This window comes from Echinops telfairi, unplaced genomic scaffold (assembly GCF_000313985.2).
Source record: "Echinops telfairi isolate 266 unplaced genomic scaffold, ASM31398v2 ScPeMD7_7469;HRSCAF=8507_0, whole genome shotgun sequence".
In the NCBI taxonomy this organism is placed as follows: domain Eukaryota; kingdom Metazoa; phylum Chordata; class Mammalia; order Afrosoricida; family Tenrecidae; genus Echinops; species Echinops telfairi.
In genome coordinates, this window is record NW_022111372.1 from 16,550,205 (window position 1) to 16,559,218 (window position 9,014).

The window sequence follows — 9,014 nt, forward strand, 5'->3', positions numbered from 1 at the left end:
ATGCACAAAAACAAGACAGAGCAAAACCAAGCAACAACATACAAAATAACAACAACAACAAACCAATAAAAAAAAACACAACAAGAAAAAAAAGTTTGTAGTTAGTTCACAGATCATTTGTTGACCTTTAGGAGTGTTTTCCATCCAGTCTGTTGGGGCACCACCCACTGGCCCCAAAGTCCACCTTCAGCATTCCCTGGGGACCTTGCCACTTCATTCTCTTGCTATTCTGTTGCACCCTCTTAGTGTTTTGCCTCGGTGTGGCGGGATCAGATCGGGTGCAATTTCCACACCTTTCTTAAAGAAATAATCTTGTTGTTTTTTTCATTATTACGTTTTAAAAAGACACCGGAATCTTCATTATGAGCAACAAAAACATATTGAAAACTAGTCAAATCATTAATATAGATGTTTCCTTAGAAGATCTGCCAATGTTAAGCTGTTTACTTTGGTTTGAGCAGTGGATCTTCTAACTTGTCTGGAACCACTCTTCATGAAGCCAGAGAGTTCACTCTTGTTTTAGCCTCTTTGTATCCAAGATGCTATTTTTGGTGCTTAATGAGTTCCTCCTCTTTTTCTCCTTTGCATAATTCCCATCCACTCTGTGGTTCATTTGAATCTCATTCCAGTGCGTCTCTTGAAGGATGGTTTGCTTAAATTACTAGTGGGGAGAAGACAACTCTGAAGAGGAAATGCATTTCTCGAGTGAATCTTTTCCATTTATATCCAGAGCAACAGTTGCTCTAAGTCCTTAGGGCTGTGATCCAGAGCAAAATATATGTGTGACTCTGGCCCACAAGTATTCAGTGAGTCTTCAAATTATACTCTTCCGGAGTCTGCTGTGCACTGCTAGGAATTAATCCCTGTGGAATCACAGATTTCCTCTCTGGTTAATAATTAAAATGAAAAATTCGGCTTTGGAAAAATCATAAAAATATGAGTAAACTTGACTTCTTCCTTCGTGATATGTTTTACACCCACCCCTAAATCTGAAATTCATTTATTAAAGTTTTTTTTTCTTTTCCCTGAACTTTTCTGCTCTCTTTTTAGTTCTGAATCATCCTTTCTCATTTTGGTTATCAGTTCATCATAACTGTAAATCTTTAGTGTTTATTGCACAATAATATGGTACAATAACATGGTGTTCCTAGAAAAGTTTCTAGGATATTATAATTGCTCAATAAATTTGTTTATTGAATGAACAAATAAATAAATGATAGTCTGGTTTCATAAATTAGAATGCACTGGAGTTCTGTGTCTCCAAAACATAAATAAGTAATTGGAACGGGTAAACTTGTAATTTTGAAGTCTATAAACAATTTCAAACGATGATGCAAGGAGCCTCTTCAAGAGTCTATGAGTCAGCAGGAGATGTCTTTTTCAAAAAGTGGACAAGAGATGTTCGAGCCTATGTAACAGTTCAAAAACACATTTCTCCCTCAAACACAGGCTCAATCAAGTCAGGAAGTTATTTATGTTTTCATACATAAAATTAGATACCTATGCATTTAACACTGCAATGCAAAATGTGTGCGTGTATCTGTGTATATGTGTGTGTGTAAAGACAGGTTACGGAAAAAATGTGACTTTGGGAAGTTACCAGTTTGCCAGCACCTAACAGGCCCTGCTAAGTGGTGACACATGATCAAGTTCAATCTGGGTAATGAGCCAACTTCTTCACATACTTTAACCACTTCCCTAATTTTATTTTGAGACCTTAGTATTTTCAGCAGAGACCCGAGATATTCATGACTACTTTAAGAATATGGATCTGAGTCCCCTAAAAATAAATTTTTGTTGCTAATTCTTGCCTTCTATGATGAAGGATATTCAACCGTTTTAAAGTAAATACCCTTTGATCTTTATCTTTTTCTTGAGAAGCCAAGAGGAACTCTAGTCTAGTAGGACAGTGGTTAGGTACTTGGCTGCTAACTGAAATGTTGGCAGTTAGACTCCACCAGCTGCTCCACAGGAGTGAGAGGTGGCAGTGTGCTTCTGTAAATATGACAGCCTTAAAAACCCTATGTGCACTTCGAATTTGACCTACAGGGTCACTGAGTCAGAATGGACTCAACAACAACAGGTATGGGAGTCAATCACAAGGTAGGATGGGGAACCCCTGCAGTAGACTGACTTAAGCAAAACCCCAGACTCAACACCAACGTAAAAGATAAAGGGTACCTTGTGACAATCACTCCCATAATGAAATAATCTCACAAAATGTATTTCCTTGGAGATGCTGTTGTTGTTAGCTGCTGTCAAATTGGTACCCAACTTGTGGTGCCCCATTCAGAGGACCAAATATTTTCATACATAGGTCAACAAAATGGTGCCCATGGTAGATTGTTGTCATTCATTGGGCTTTTAATTGGCTAATATTAAGAAGTAGATAACCAGGCCTCCCCCCCTCCCCCAATTCATTTCAGTCTGAAAGCTCCACTGATAAATGTTTAGCCTCATAGCAACATATGTCTTCACTGACAGATGGATACTGGTTGCCCCAAAGCTACATTGGTCAGATTGTAAGCCTTACTCTTACTCCTGGAAGACCACAACCACCGCTGTCTCCGTTCCTCTGAGAACGACAAAACTTTAAACCCATGGTTGTAAAGATAATAAATAAATACCAAATCTGCAGTAGTTGAGGAAAGAATTTTCTAGTAAACCTTAATTGAATCCATGGACAGTGCAGCAGTTTACCTTTTCTTTATTAAAGCTTAGGAAAGAAGGAATAACACAATGTTCAACAATGAAATCAGATGAAGTGGTATTGTTTATGGAATTTTTTCCCTTCCTGGTACTGTTGCCTTCCCACATCCTATTTTGGCTCTTCTTAAACTTCATTTTGGTCATTCAGAGCAAGGAAACATATTTAGGGACATGTGAGCCTGCTATAGAGACAGCTGCCCTAACATTTGGGGCTTCTGTGACAAGGAGTGCCTCACCACAAGCAATTCCTGTTGGAATGCACACAAGACAGCATCTCCGAAGATTCTTCCACTCTTCAAAGTGTCATGACACACACAGCGTACAAAGAGAGTGCTCACTTACTGAATGCTTGAGATGAGCCTCTAGTCGTCTGGCTAGGAAAAGAAGTTTCTATTTCGGAACGTAATAGGTAGTTGCCTGTATTTGTAATCAAACAATTTTTATATTCATTTTTATTGAACTGGATATTAAACAGCAACCTTGATGTTGTGATTATAGCAAAAGTGTACATAAGATGGTACCTGTAGAATCAAGGGTAAAACACAAAGTCAAAGAGAAACCACAAAACCAGTCTCTCAGTCCAAGGCTGGAGACTTTGTACAACCAAATGTGCAGATTTGTTTATTTTCCTTTTGAAAGAAGCTATAAACTTTGCTTTGCTTTGTTAACTTTTGTAATATAAGGATTCATTCTAGTTTCCCTTCAAGTAACTATGGTTGTTTAAACAAAATATATATAATACACACCAGTATATATAAAAGAACAGCTACAAATGAATTAATAGGTACCTATTTACATAGGCAGAAATTTATTTTTAATTATTCTATTTGTCTAAATAAATTGAAAAACAGAAGTTACCTAACTGAATTTCCCTTTGCTGGCTTCAGTCATCCAAACATTTGTTGTTTTCATTGATTTAATGTTTTAGGATAAATAGCTTTCAATATGCTAAAACAATCATTTAAACTAATAGGAACTGGTTAACTTTTCTAAATTACTCTATTTTTACATAAACAGCCTGCACCTTCTACATTTGGTTGCTGGACACTTCCTCCTCTAGGAAGTAGTCTGTCTGTAAGCCCATAAACACACTTAAAGAATACTCCAAAGGGGAAGGGAGCAGTTGGCAAGCAAACATAGAAAACCCATGATATTTGTGTATAAATTCAGTAATAAAATGCAATTTGTTGTTTTGTGGTGTGTATTGTAAATCATTAAAGAATGTGTTAGTTGAGATGTTATTCTAACATAATATTCAATAAAATACTTTAAGAGAAATGTCTGTTGCCCAAATTTCTTAATATTTTCTTTTCTTTCTAGATGAAAAATGTGCTGGTTTAAACGATTCATTAAAAAACAATAAAACAAAATAGAGTTCCAATTATCGCAATATATATGCTTCCACATCTATAGCACAATACAATTTCCCCTCAGGGCTAGCATTATAAAATCACAATGTGTGCTTCTAAAAAATGTTTTACTTTAAACATAATAGAAAAATTTAAGTTAAATCAAATTTTACTTAAATTAAAAAGTTGCCTCAAGGAGCATTCATTCTTTATCTATTGACATTAGCAACTTTTCTAATAAAAATTAAGAATGCAATATGCAAAATTAAAATAACACTTTTGTGAACAGGGAGATAAAACAGCTCCAAATTAAATAGTTATCTATCATTTTTCTCCTGTTGAAAACATTTAAACTGTGAAATTAGCATGTTTGGGAAAAAATTGGGTTGTGTATGCAATGGAACAAAATATACTTACAGAAACAATCATTTTTTTCCTTAAAATTAATACTAAGAAGCTAATACAAAGGATGATGGAACAACAGAACAAAGAAATATTTTCTTAACTGTTCATGTTTCTTTTGCATATAATACATAAAATTTTTGGTAGTTAGAGGGTGATTAATTAAAATGCATCATCTCTATTTTGGTAAAAAACATGCCATTGTTAAGAAGAGCACTAAACTGCTTTGCAGCACTATCCATCTAGGGCTGCAACTTAAAAAAAACTGCTGTGGTGGGAAGCAGTTTTAGGTAAAATGGCTGGTATCTACTGCAGATTCAGGTCCAGATTAAGGAAATAGGTGAATAGCGCACACAAAAAGCAAGTCACACACATTTTTGGCTTCCCAGGGCATGCAAAAGTTATGCTTATACTATACAGGAGTCTACTAAATGAGCATACATATTTATAGTTGCTCAAAACAGGGCTGCCATAAACCTTAAATTTATAAAATATACAGTATCTAAAACAGACAGGTCAATATAATGAAGTATGCCTATAATTGCAATCACTAGAAAGCAATGATTGTGGTATTAATGTAGTGGAATATAAGGTAGAAGTCTCTACTTTTTAAAATATTGTTATATTATCTACATAATGCAGAACAAACACAATCAAAAGTAGTAGAATGTGCTTGAAATTCTAAACCCAAATTAAAGTTGTTTACCCTGCGCTTTGTACAGGCAATTCTACTCAGAGATACTTAGAGACAGAGAACAAACAGTAAGTGAAGAGTCCTCTTTCAAAAGCTCTGTCCTCATTCTTTTTATCCAGTATATTACTCAGAACAGTTCAGTCTATTCTGGGATAATAAACATGCCCAATATGTCAAAGATTTATCTTATCAAAATATTTCTCATTCAGATGGCTCGTGATGATGGTCTCTTGGCTCTTCTCCTTCTAATATTTACAGACTCAATACAAATAAAACCCACTGGCGATGAGTGGATGTCCACTCACAGTGATGCTATAGACTAGGGTAGAACTGCCCCCAAGAGTTTCCAAGCCTCTGACTTATTATGGGAATAGAAAGCCCCGCCTTTCTTCTGAGGAATGGGTGGTTTCAAACAGCTGATCTTGTGCTTAGCAGCCGACACATAACTACTATACCAGCAGGACTTGATACTAGTTGCCATTACGTTGATCTTGATTCCCTATCTTTCCTAAAGTTTCAATGGGTGTGACCTTTTGGAAGCAGATGCCACCTTTCATCAGAGGACCTCACAGTAAATCCAAATCCTTAACAATTTGCTAGCTGAGTGCTTATCATAATATCTGAGAATCTACGTATGGCTTGCAAATTCATTAGCGGAGGAAAAGAGAGGAAAATGGCCAGCTTTCTAAGTAAGTTAGACCAGAATTTACACACACCACCACCAGTTGGAGAACTTCTACTCAACATCAAAACTCAATGTTCTCAAATATTGGGAAAGGGTCAAAAATATTAGTTGATCTCTACCACATTCAGATAAAAATGATAATTATGACCAATTTTTCTTTGCCTCAGAGAACAAAAGAAACAGGGAAAGTGACACAAATTCATTTTCTATAAGACCTAGGCAAATGGTCAGAGAGTAGAAGTCTTTCTCATAGATTTATGGTAGTTAATTTCGGGTATCAATTTGGCTAAACTTTGGTTCTCAGTTGTCAAACTGCATGGAGAAATTTTGTATGATTAGATCATTGGCCTTATGTAATATAATGATCACCTTCCATAATATAATGTAATGTAGTCAATTAATCCTTTAAGGTCACTCTACTAAGGTGGATCCTATACCTAATTATTTCTGAGCTATAGAAACACAAGTATAGGTGTAGAGACACAAACACAGGGAAAGACTGGTGCTATGTGGAGATCATTTGTAACCAAAGGAATGCCAGGCACCAGGAGTGAGGAGAGAGGCTCACAGAAAGCAACAGACAGAAAGGAAACCCTGATTTTTACTTTTGGGCTTCAGTACTGACAAAATAAATGTCTGCTCTTCAAAACCATTCATTTGTGGCATCTGTATTGCATCCTCACTAGTGTTTTAGGAATCAAATGGTACTCCAAATTTGAAATATAATTAAGGAGAACATTTATGAAGTCTTAAACAGGAAATGACAAGGCAGAAACAAAGTCATATCATCCAGAGGAAGGAGACCATTAGCACAAAGTCCTAATGTTATCCAGTGGTTTAAAGAGAATTGGAGCTTAAATAGGCCATGAGAGAACAAAGGAAAGTGTCACAGAACCGTGATTGGCAGTAGATCAATACATCCACAGTTGCAGGCCGGAAATAGAAATGGGACCATGATTGGGACAGGTAATTGTACAAGATAGAGTAATTCACAAGATTGGTCCCGAGCCTTTGGAACATAGCAGTCAGGACATGAGTCATGGCTATGCAACCTCAGTACAGCATTCTCCAACAGGGACACAGCTAGTCAAACCCTTAGGGGAGATTGTCCCTCCCTAGACTGGGTGAGGCGGTGGCAGTAATACACTTTCTAAGATACACTGTCTGAAGGCAAAATTATTGACTTTTCTGCTTAATGCTCAGAGGGAATCCAATGGAAGCTTAATCCATGTGGAGACTGCAAATGAGTTTTAGGGGTTCACTATTATTAGTAGCCTTTTGTAAACCTATTATTCAGAATTTAAGTGCTAATATACCAGGAAGCTAAGATACCTTTAACTCTGAGATGTCAGTTATCTCATCTTTCTATTTTTAATCTCCTTATGAGATAGTGCTGCAGGGGTTATGCATTGTGCTGCTATCCATGGGGGCAGCGGTTCAAGACCACCAGCTGGTCTAACTCCCATAAAGAGTTACAGTCTCAGAAACCCACAGGGGTAGTTTGACTCTGATTTATAGGGTTGTTATGAGTCAATATTGACTTGGTGGCAGTGATGAGGTACACATATTATTATAATCCAAATTCACACTTCCTTCATATCTTAATTTGATTGTAAAAATGGCAGCATCTGACTTCCGCTAACTTCTCATGGGAGGAAGGAAGAGTATCACCATCAGCAACAGCCAAGGCTAATTATTCTGGGGCAGAGGTCAGACATAACTTGGCCCTCCAATCTTTTGACCAGTTCTGACACCAATTATCCATCCCATGGCACCCTACTTCTTGGCTAGGATTGATCATTTGTTCCAATAACCAAACAGAATGTATAGAGACTACTTAAAGTTATGAGGATTATTAGGAAAGTAACAATTCAAGATCAGAAATGCTCAGGATTAAGCTCTTTTGATCAGGATCACCTTCTCTCAGCCATATTACGCATGTCTGTCCCTCAGCCCGAACCCCAGCCCGGCCCCTGCAACTTAGGCAAGTGTTACAAACCTCTCTTAGCTCTGTCAGTGAATGCTCAAAGGCTCCCCACACCATCAATAGCCCTCCTGCCTGCAGGTACTCATGCCCATGTTCTCTAGGGTAGAAAACCTGCCACTGATCTCAGGGTGATCTTGCTCCTGGTGGCACTGCCTCGCTGCCACTGCTGTTGACTTTCTGTCTCTGGTATCACAGCTCTGTGTCCTGGATCCAGTGCTGGGATCATCAGTCCAAAAGGCACACCCCACTCCTAAGCGTCTTCCTTGGTAATGAAGTCTGCCCTTTCCACCTCTGGGATAGCTCATCCCCTTTGCATAGCAAAAGTGTTCGATCTTCATGTTATGGTTCCACACACTTTGTTTGTTTGCTCCTACCCCAACAGGGTGCTGTCTGCCTCATTTGCATTTTTAGCAAGTTAGTCCACCCCCTTGGTGGGCCACGAGCATCTAACATTTGTAAAGGTTACCCAGTCATTCAGTAGGAGTTACAAAAGCTCTAACTAGAAGAGCCATATTTAGTCATTTACAACACTGTGCCTGAGCATGGTTTTGATAACACAGCCACATTCCTGATAGCCTCTGTCTTTTTTATGAAGGTGTCCTCACTTCTTAATCGCCTCTTGCTGATTATGGGCGCCTCTCTTCCGGATGCTAATGAACAGTTGCTTCTTGCTTCACATTGCAGCTTCCAGCCAAATCTTGATTCCTTCTCCTTAACATCCTCAGCTATAAATCCCGAAGTTCGAACCCCACCACCCTGTGCCCCTCCTTGTGAAAATATTAACTTATTCTGAGACACAGGCGCTCATTTTTTTAAGATGTTAGGACCTGGATGAAAGTCAGTCTCTCTGAACTACTTTCATAGGTTTGTAAATAATGTCTGTGACATTCCTCTCCACCTTCCACGTCCTTTCCAGTGATCTTGTTCCCCACATCGTTTAGTCACTCATTCACATCATGCTGACTTTGATATTAGCATGAAGCACAACTCTTCAGTGTAAAACCCTCAGACTATCACTGTCCACTGTCATATCTCCTTCTTTCTAGTCTGGTTTCTTTTTTAAAAATCTTTCTATTAGGAGCTCATACAACTGTTACCACAATCCATACATACATCAATTATGTAAAGCACATTTGTACATTCATTGCCCTCATCATTCTCAAAACATTTGCTCTCCACTTAAGCCCC